Genomic DNA, 10375 nt, shown 5'->3' with positions numbered 1-10375 from the left:
CTGGGATTGAGAGAAAGCCACATATTATTTTGTAAAGAGCAGCCTCGATGCAAAACCAGCATATACTGAGTTTATGTTCGACCCACTTTATTTGGGACACTCGAGGATACTTCATTTTAAACACACTACAGTGACGGTAGTTTTTCTATTTTTTTTTAATGAGTCCATGTATTCCGTTGCATGAAAGAAAAAAATCTCATCCACCCGACTGTAGCATGAAACTAAAGAAAATACGCCTACGGGTTTCGCAGAAATAAAAGATTCGCAGTTGGAAAAAATTGACCTGGCCCGGGACTCGAGCCCCGGACATAACCAGGATAACCAGATAACCAGGAGGCTAGCAGGTTGCAGCGCGAGGATGAATTAATCGACCAACTCGAAGCACAGGAATACTGAATACGGCAGATAAGTTCCGCTGATGCCCGCAAGGTGGATGAGGGTTCATGGAAGGGATAACTTGTTGCATCTGCTGAGGCGTAACCTAGCGCCAGAGTCTTCGCTGCACACTAAGATTCCTTCACACAGTGCACTAACGCCATGTGTCGAAAGCATGCCCATCAGCGAGCCTGAACGAAAAAAACAAACAAAAAAAAGCGAGCAGGCAACGCTAGAGAAGCTGCGCTACGTGTAGTGTGGTAAAAAAAAGTCTCACTCCGCGTGTTTCGCTGTCGTTTTGATTCGCGACGCTTCCTACGAAATGACTACTTGTTAAACTACAACTTGTAGACGTCAGATTACTTCAAACTAGGTACTGAAGGCACGATCAACTTTGCTGGCTTCACACGGGCTGGGCGTATCTGGGATCTGGGTGTCTTGTAACCACTTACGGAGAAAAAAAAAAGCTGCCATTTCGCGCCTCTAGAGTGTCGTAGTGAGTCGCAAAAAGGTATCGATATGGAGGTCTCAACGAGACAAGCTAGAACCAGTCGCAGAGTAGGTAAAATTACAACTGTATGCAGCTGCTTTAAAGTTTCACCTTAGGGAGTATCGTAATCGTCGGACATTTTTGAAATTATTTATTCTGTTAAATTATGGGGTTTTACGTGCCAAAATCACTTTTCGATTATGAGGCACGCCGTAGTGGAGGACTCTGGAAATTTCGACCACCCGGGGTTCTTTAACGTGCAGCTAAATCTAAGTACACGGGTGTTTTCGCATTTCGCCCCTATTGAAATGCGGCCGTCATGGCCGGAATACGATCCCGCGACCTCGTGCTCAGCAGCCCAACGACATAGCCACTGAGCAACCACGCCGGGTGATATATTTATGCTCTATTGCGAGCCTGGGTACCAAGTCTTAATCAGGTGTGGGCATACAAAATTGTCATTGGCGAGACAGAACCTTAACATATATCATCACAATCGTCAATCAGTGCCGATATAGTAAAAAGAAGATGAGCCATTCCACTCTGTGAAGCTGAATGTACAGCGAAGCTGTTTAGTGCAGGACACAGAGATGACGCACAGTTTTGGACAAAGGTACAAACATACTTATTGTCCTGATCTGTGACATCTAATATTAAATGTGTCCGTCACGTAAGACAATGAATGGCTCATACCCCCTTAGGCAATGGCTCATACCCCCTTAAATGCGGTCTCCCCATTACGACGACAGAAGAGAAGTGAAACTCTACGCTGGAATGGTGAGCAGCGACGGAGCCAGCTGCGGAAAAAGACGATGACGACGACGAACGCGGGAACAGTGACACGAGCGTGTTCGTGCGGTTGGCGCCGATAATTTTTTTTAACAATTCCTTCAGAAAAAGCTGTACAAGACTTCTTTTTCAAAAACGTACGTTATTACCCTCGTGCTTGGGACCTCTTTGGGTCCCACGTGTTACGTGGGCAGTTCAAGGGCGCGTTACAGGTCCCCGAGCCCACAGGGGTATGTGCCATTGAGCTTGGACCCTTTCTGCACTATCGCCAGGATCGGCCCACATGATGATAGTTGTTGAGCACAGACGCCACGAAACAACGGATCTGAGCCATATACAGCTTCGCTGTAAAAAAAATATCCGCATTCAACTGTACTCCTGTAAAGGGTGCACCGTTCTAGAAACATGCATGTTGAGGCAAAGCCACTTTACGGCACACGTTAAGGAAATTGAGCAAATTCGCTTGGACTAAGGAGGGCTTGCGGGAGACACTGGTATCTAGAAGGCCCACAAAAGCGAGAATTAGTCGTAGAGTAGGTAAAATTAAAGGTATTGGTTATAATTGGTCAAAAAAGAATGGGTCAACTGAGTGACGACGTTAAAAAAGAAACAACGTCGACGCAAATGCGCGTGAAATACGGCACGAATAAAATGCAAAATGTGTAAATAACGAACATGAAAAAGAGACATAATGGAAAAATATAGTTAGCAATTAATCATCGCATCATTTTAACAACAATTTACTTCGACCTTGTCTTTTTTTGGCGTCGACACTTGGTCGACCGCTTCTTCTTATTTATTTATTTATCTATTTATTTATTTGTTTGTTTATTTGTTTATTTTGCTCACGCGTGCTTCCAGCGCAACGCACTATGTTTGATCGCGAGTGCAAGCGGTGCGATGTGGCCGCTGAACGCAGAAACGTATCACTCCGCTCTCTCGGCGATTATGGGGTCGAGATCGTCGAATGCTCCTATGTAATCAAAGCGTCATAATTTGAGACATAATAGCATGAGACCTAATGTTACGTCGAACTGCATGGCGCGTAGCTATGTCCTTCTGTCATATGTGTGACAAACTACTTTTTTTTTTGCCGTGAATGCGAGCAATAAGAGAATACTTTCTAGCCTTAATAATAATAATATTTGGGGTTTTACGTGCCAAAACCACTTTCTGATTATGAGGCACGCCGTAGTGGAGGACTCCGGAAATTTTGACCACCTGGGGTTCTTTAACGTGCACCTAAATCTAAGCACACGGGTGTTTTCGCATTTCGCCCCCATCGAAATGCGGCCGCCGTGGCCGGGATTCGATCCCGCGACCTCGTGCTCAGCAGCCCAACACCATAGCCACTGAGCAACCACGGCGGGTCTTTCTAGCCTTCGTAGCGTTGCCTGCTATGATTGAAACGGAGAGGGTTCTCACCAAAAATAGATAAATAAAGTTGACAGAGTCAACGCAAATGTTGTTATCCATGCGAAGCGAAGAATAAGTTAAATGGCTAATTAAATTGTTTGCAGCTAATGGCGATGTGTAACAATGTGGCAATGACAGGTGTATGCGCAGTAAAATACGGCAAGCATCAAGCAACATTTTGGGTTTCTGCACCTCCTGTGCCTCAGAGGGACATACCCATTCCGGAGAATTTGGCCAAGAACGCGGGCACGCCTCCGGTGGCACATACAGAATGTCTAAACTCAAAGTAAAGTAAAGTAAATCGAAGAATGCGTGAAATATATTCAACCATTCTACCCGTATTGAAACACATCGGTGTGCTATGTAGATATCTGCCAGCCGACACTATATCTTCGTGTTTTATGTAGGGATCCCACATTGTGAGACGCTCATGCTGGAGGATTGGCCAGAAACCCAGTGATAGACATTGAGTGGCTACATCAGCGAATATTAAGCAAATAAAAGAATCGGGGTAAATATAATTCACCATTACATTAGCAGATCGTTGTGCTTTGGGGATGCCTGTGAGCCGTAAGCCAAAGGTCGTGAGATCAAATCTAGGCCACGGCGGCCGCATTTGGATGGGGGGCGAAATGCAAAAACGCCCGTGTATCTTGCATTAAGTGCATGTTGAAGAACCCCCTGGTGGTAAAAAAAAAAAAAAAGAAACGCATCCGGAGCCCCCTACTACGGCGTGCCTCATAATCATATCGTGGTTTTGGCACGTAAAGCCACAGAATTATTTTTTATATGGACTGCTTACTGGCTACTGCTTCCGTCCGCTTTAAATCCCATCGCATCTGGAAGGAGGACGTTTCCTACGGGTCCCATTGGATGAATTTCGTCGCATTACATTACTATGTGCTGAGTGGTCTCTGGATTTTAGCTGCAGCTTACGCATGCGTCATCTTGTTGCGAACATTTGCTCCGGTATGTTATTGTCATTAGGCAACCAGCTCGGGTCTCAAACAGCAAGGCACTGCCCTTTGTGTCATCGTACAGATTTTGCCTTCTAATTTCTTTCTTCCCAGTCTTGAAAATTTCAGTGGGGGTGAAACAAACAAACAAACAAACAAACAAACAAACAAACAAACAAACAAACAAACAAACAAGCAAGCAAGCAAGCAAGCAAGCAAGCAAGCAAGCAAGCAAGCAAGCAAGCAAGCAAAGCAAAGCAAAGCAAAGCAAAGCAAAGCAAAGCAAGCAAGCAAGCAAACAATATCTGTTGCAGCGCCATCTGTACGAGTGCACAGGAAATAGCCAGTGGCCGACATTGTTCGTGAACAGTCACGTGCGCTTGGCGCGTGTGATCTCCAACGCGGCTTGTTGAATCGACGTTTGTGGTGAACTGATCCATCTTCATGCTCTCGTCTGGCGACTGTGATCTGGCGCCATGTTGGTAAACTACTGTGTCCCACTGCGCACGCTATTTGGTGGCCTTCTCAAGTTTGGGCAAACAAGTAAGCGCTTTCTTGCTGCTTCGCACTTCCATCGCGTTCTTGTATCAGTAGATGTCACAACATAAACAAACGTAAACAAACAAACAAAGTAAAGCAAACGTTATTGTTTATCGTGCTGAGCGCTTGTAACATTCTTCAAGGGCGGAAACCATTTGTCGAGTTGCACAGCGCCGCGAATGTTTCTGCTGTAGAAACTTGATTTTCGCTGCTATGTGTTGGCTGTTAAACGCATCTGATTCGAGGTGTTCGCTGGCCGTCCTTTTTACCGTGTGAAAACTAAGAAATCTAAACTTGTGTGCACCGACTATGACAGACTTACCCTCGCATTTCGACTGACGGCCGGATTACTGCGTGTACTATCGACGTCAACTGAAACGCGAACAGCGGAGTGCGTGACCGAGTCATGAGTGAAAGTTACGACAAGTCATTGACAGACGCGCACATGAGGTTTGAGTGTTCTGTGTGATAGTGCTTTCCCTATACTGCGATATCCGAAGGTACAGTTAGCGCCTGTATAGCGGTCGTCATTAGAGACCGATTCACTCGTTCAGCTTACTTGCAGGGTGCGATGGTGCTTGCAACGCATACTGCGATAGCTTCGCTTCTGTTTCCTTTCATTTCTGTTTTCTCGCTTTCGAATGAAAGGTAACTAAAACAGAAACGAAAATGTCGCAGTACAGGGCGAGCATCAACCTACAGTGGAGTCAGACTGGATGTGCGTGCCTGTCAATGGTGATGACTAGAGTGACTGTGTAGGCTCCCTTCGGGGAACCTGTACAGTAATTGATGCAGATGACTGGCCGACTGCGCGTAATATACCTTCAGTTATGCTTTGGCCACGCGCTCCGCTGTTCGCGTTTCCTTTGACGCCGGTAGCACGTGCACTTACCTTTAATACGCGCAGCGACTGCTCTGTGTGCAGCTGAAACGGAATATAGGGTTGAGTTTTGCTCCAAAGTTATTGTAACTGCCTTGATCCAGACAGACAAAAAAAAAAAAAAAATCCGATTGATGTTTCTGTTGCCGTGAAGCCGCTCGCATATGCGCATTTGAAAGAACCTGGTCTGAAAGAAGAGAAATTCGCAACGGCGCAACCATGCGTGTAAACCACAGTTGCGCATGTTTGTCGAGTATTTGAAACCTTATCTGTGTTGCATTACATCGTTTTTTTCTTTCTTTCTTTTTTTTTTCGAGAGAGAGCATTGTTGAGATAGCAGTATGTTCCAACCATGACGGAGGCACTCTGATCGAGATATGACGAAAAAAATTGGTTTGCAGCCATCTGCCGAGCCAGTTCATAGTTTCAAAGGCCACCATAGTATTAATTCACCTAAGCATCACATTCCTTAGAAAAACAATCTTGAAGTTTTAGGCGAGCTTCCCTGCCGGGCAGTCGCAGCTTCCATCGTTGATGCGTGCCGTGTCGTCTATAATGAAACCATCATGGAATACGGTGGCGTGTTCGTCTTTCTTTTGTTTTTTGCTTTGGAAGCATGGTGCCTTTACGAAGGTGATGAGCCCGCCTATGGAAATTAAGAGTGCTAATCTTCTACATCCATTACTTTACACCAGAAAATCAATTGTTGCACAGACGTATTTATAATAGGGTATATTAAAAAATTTAAAGCACCGTCTATCGACCTGCCGCAAAGCACTGCAGTTCAGTGTAGTTTATTGATTTCAAATACAGTAGAGTGTATGGTAGGAACGATAGAAAAGGGGACCCCAAACTGAAGCACTGTAAGGCGACCTCTATTTATAATGAATTTTAAAGCATAAATGTGTAGTATCAGCTAATAAAAGTAGTAAATATACAGAATTATCATTAGTAACACCAAAAGACCATTAGCACAGAAAAAAACAATGCACCAACAAAAGCGAAACATGGAAAAAGGAACAGAGTGTAGTTTATAGTAACAAATTGATGTGTGTATTTTGCAGCCATTTTCGGCGCTTTTAATGCGAACTGGTTAATCATTCCAAAATTTTATGTCTGAAAATCCATTTGCTTGTTTACCATAATTAGCACGAACCCTGGGCAAAATAAGATTATTTTTACTGACAACTGTAGGTGTATTCGAACGAATGATCTGCACAGTGCCAATGACGACCACAGCGCGGCAAAAGGAAACTGCTGGTTCTATAGCACAGCTGCAGGCATAGCTGTCGCTACTGCTGTCGCTTTTGTTCTGTGGTGTTTTCCCGCTGCTGTTCACCGCCATAGGCGAAGCAAAGGATACGTGACGACGCCGGTAAAGACAGCGACCTTCGCGGGACGAGGCCGCTGACAGTCGACGCGAGCAAGCCCTGCCATCGACGAGCGCACGTGCCAGGAACGATTCGACGCCGACAGCAACGGAACTGTTGCCGCCCCTATTTAGATGGTGGTGCCCTGTGCTGCTCGACGGTCACAATGAAGTCAGTGCGTTATTGGACACAGGGGCTGATTACTCAATCACGGGCCGGAAACTAGCGACGCACGTGAATAAAGTAGTTACGCCTTGGTACGGAACACAAATTAGTACTGCCGCCGGACATGTCATCCTGCTTATACGCACACTCAGAGTTAACGTCTGTGAACGTACGTTTCTTTACAGTTGCCTTGTACTTCGCAAATATTCCCGAGACCTCATCCTGGGAATCGACTTTCTATGGGAATATGGTGCTATTATCGACCTTCGGGAGCGCACCGTGACCTTCTCGACAGAGAGAGAGAGCAGCTGATCAGAACCGACGACAGCAATCTCGCCCTATTTCACGTTTATGCCGATAACATCGCGTTACCCCCGCGTTTGAGCGTCCTCGTCGATGTCGTCTGCGACAAGTTATCTGACCACGAGGCAGTCGCTGATGGCGACGTGTCGCTCTTGCTCACACGAGGTATCTACGCGGCTCGCAGCCTCGTCACGCTTCGTGGCGAACGTCCTACGCCGCTTGCGACGTATTTTAGCAATGAGTACCGCCACCTTTCTTGGCGCGCTGCGATCGTTTTCGCCTACCCCATGACGGACATTACTGAATGTTTTAGGTCTGCATCACTGGACAATGATTTCCAATCGAAACCCGAGGGCTGCGATTGCATCACTCGACAAGGTAGACCCTCCTGAAGCAACAACGCTTTGCGCTGCATGAATTGCTCATTCAATTCAGAGAATGTTTCGCCTCGTCCTCTAAGGTGCATCAGACGCCCATCACGAAACACCGAATCAATACGTATACCGACGTGTAGCCCGTAAAACAACAGCCTAGCTGAGTTTCGACCAAAGAGCTCGACGCGATGCATATGCAAGTCGAAGAGATGCTTCAGGACGATGTTATACAGCCTTAGAAAAGTCCCTGGTCATCACCAGTCGTCCTCCTGAAGAAGAAAGACGGAACGCTACGTTTCTGCATTAACTACTGGAGGCTAAACAGCGTGACTAAAAAAGGAAGTCTATCCACAGCCCCGCATCAATGGCTTCCTCGACACACTGCGACGGGGGGCCAAGTATTTTTTATCTATAGATCTGAAGAGCAGGTACTGGTAGATTGAAGTCGATGAACGAGATTGCGAAAAAGCTGCCTTTGTTACACCGGATGGCCCCTATGAATTCAAAGTGCTCCCCCTTCGGCCTGTGCTCTGCGCCTGCGACATTCCAGGGAATGATGGACGCTGTCCCCACCGGTCTGACGTGACGTATACTTACCTGGTTTATCTTGATGACGTCGTCGTGTTTTCGGCGACCTTTGATGAACACCTGCATTGTCTGAAGACTGTGCTGGAAGCGTTCCGGGTCGCTAACCTCACGATGAAGCCAGAAAAATGCCACTTCGGTTATAAAGAACTTAACTTTATCGGCCATGCGGGCGCGGATGGCGTTCGGCCTGACCCTGACAAGGCCACTAGCCTCTGTTCCTGTTCCCCGTGACAAGAAGGCAGTCCGTCGCTTTCTGGAGCTCTGCGAGTGCTATCGCCGCTTCATCGCCAATTTTTCTACGATTGCCGAACCTCTGACTCGCCTCACACGAGAAGATGTACCATTTGGCCGGAACGAAGAGCAGGACACGGCTTTCGCAGAGCTACGGGAGCTTTTGCACACACCATCAGTTCTTGCTCACTCTGGCGAAGACGCTGATACTGAAGTCCATATCGACGCCAGCAACGTGGTTCTTGGCACCGTCCTGGTACAACACCAAGAGGGCACAGAGCGCATGACAGCTTACGCCAGCCGTACTCTTTCACGCGCAGAGGTGAACTACTCCACCTCGTAGAAAGAGTACTTCGCTGTAGTATGGACCACCATGAAGTTCCGGCCTTACCTCTACGCTCACCCCTTCGAAGTAGTGACCGACCATCATTCGTCATGCTGGTTGACCGAAATTCGGGACCCCTCAGGGGGACTCGCACGGTGGAGCCTTCGTCTGCAATTATTTCTAAATGAACCAAAACAAAGTTTTCAAAGACGCGTTGTTCGTCTAAACAGATTAAGTGTTCTGATTTAATATCCCTTGAAGTTTTCTGACGCCGAGTAAAAAAAAAAAACTTACGAGAAGACAGCGCGATGTTCACTAGAATTGTCTTTGCAGGTTAGTACTGAAAAAAGAAAACGGCGAAATGCGAAAACAACCGTGTACTTAGATTTAAGTTCACGTTAAAGAACCCCAGGTGGTCTAAATTTCCGGAGTCCCCCACTACGGGATGCCTCATAATCAGAAAGTGGTTTTGGCACGTAAAACCCCGAAACGTTAAAAAAGAAAACGGCAATGTGCTTTGACATGTTAGTGTAACCGTCCAGACGGACCATTTGTTATCGCCATTTATTCAGTGGAAAGGTAGGACGGCTCATCAAGGCTCATCGAAGTAGTGCAAGATTCAAACAGTGCACAGAAGGCGAGCAAGGGAAAATACGCGCAATGCAATACGCTACATCGGAGGCGCGACGTACAAGAATATTATGCACCCTTTGGAGATAACAAACTGACCACCAGCGTAGTCGAACATGTCAGCTTCAGTTACGCTGGGGGCAGGCAGTGAGTCGACTCTCATTGCCGGTGGGTGTTGGTGGCCCAGGTTGGCAAGCTGTCCGCGACAAGGCCAGGGCACGCGATCCAGTTTATACGAATGTACGGAGCCGTATCACTGAAGATGCGCCGTCGAGTCCAGCGGAGACCACGGGTTGCCCTGATATGGAGCTGTATGACCTCCAAGCAGTTATGGACTTCGTAATAAGTTTCCGCATCACAGTCGACAAGCCTGAGGGCCCTTCTGTGCTTGCGTAGGCTTAGTCAGTAGTGGTCTCTAGGAGGCCAATCGCGACACAGACCCATTCACTAATCCAAGCCTAAGTCTCTAGTAATTATCGTTTGGTAGAACTGCACGTTCGCCAGCTTATGGCGTATAGTTTGAAGAGATGAAAACTCTTCTAGCATAATACGAATGCATTGGACTATCAGGAAATTCACTGTTACATTATAGTTCCTTGCATCTAACTTTACTCTTTTGTGGCAAAAGCTTTCCTAACCCTAACCCAGGGGAAGCGCAGTCGAAGTCTGCCGAAAACTAGGTGGGGTGATGAAATTAAGAAATTTGCGGGCGAGAGTTGGAATCAGCTAGCGCAAGACAGCGATAATTAGAGATCACAGGGAAAGAAAGGCCTTCGTCCTGCAGTGGACATAAAAATAGACTGCTGCTGCTACCGATGACGATGAGACCGCCGCTGATAATTAAAAGGAAAACTGTGGCGAGCTCCTATTGCGGTTCTCTCGCGGTCGCTTCTTCACGTGTCGTGATGCCAACAAAGTTTTGCACGTGACGTCACAAGCCTCA

The sequence above is a fragment of the Dermacentor andersoni genome, chromosome 11, assembly GCF_023375885.2.
Source record: "Dermacentor andersoni chromosome 11, qqDerAnde1_hic_scaffold, whole genome shotgun sequence".
Classification (NCBI taxonomy): domain Eukaryota; kingdom Metazoa; phylum Arthropoda; class Arachnida; order Ixodida; family Ixodidae; genus Dermacentor; species Dermacentor andersoni.
This window is presented reverse-complemented; position numbering follows the sequence as displayed.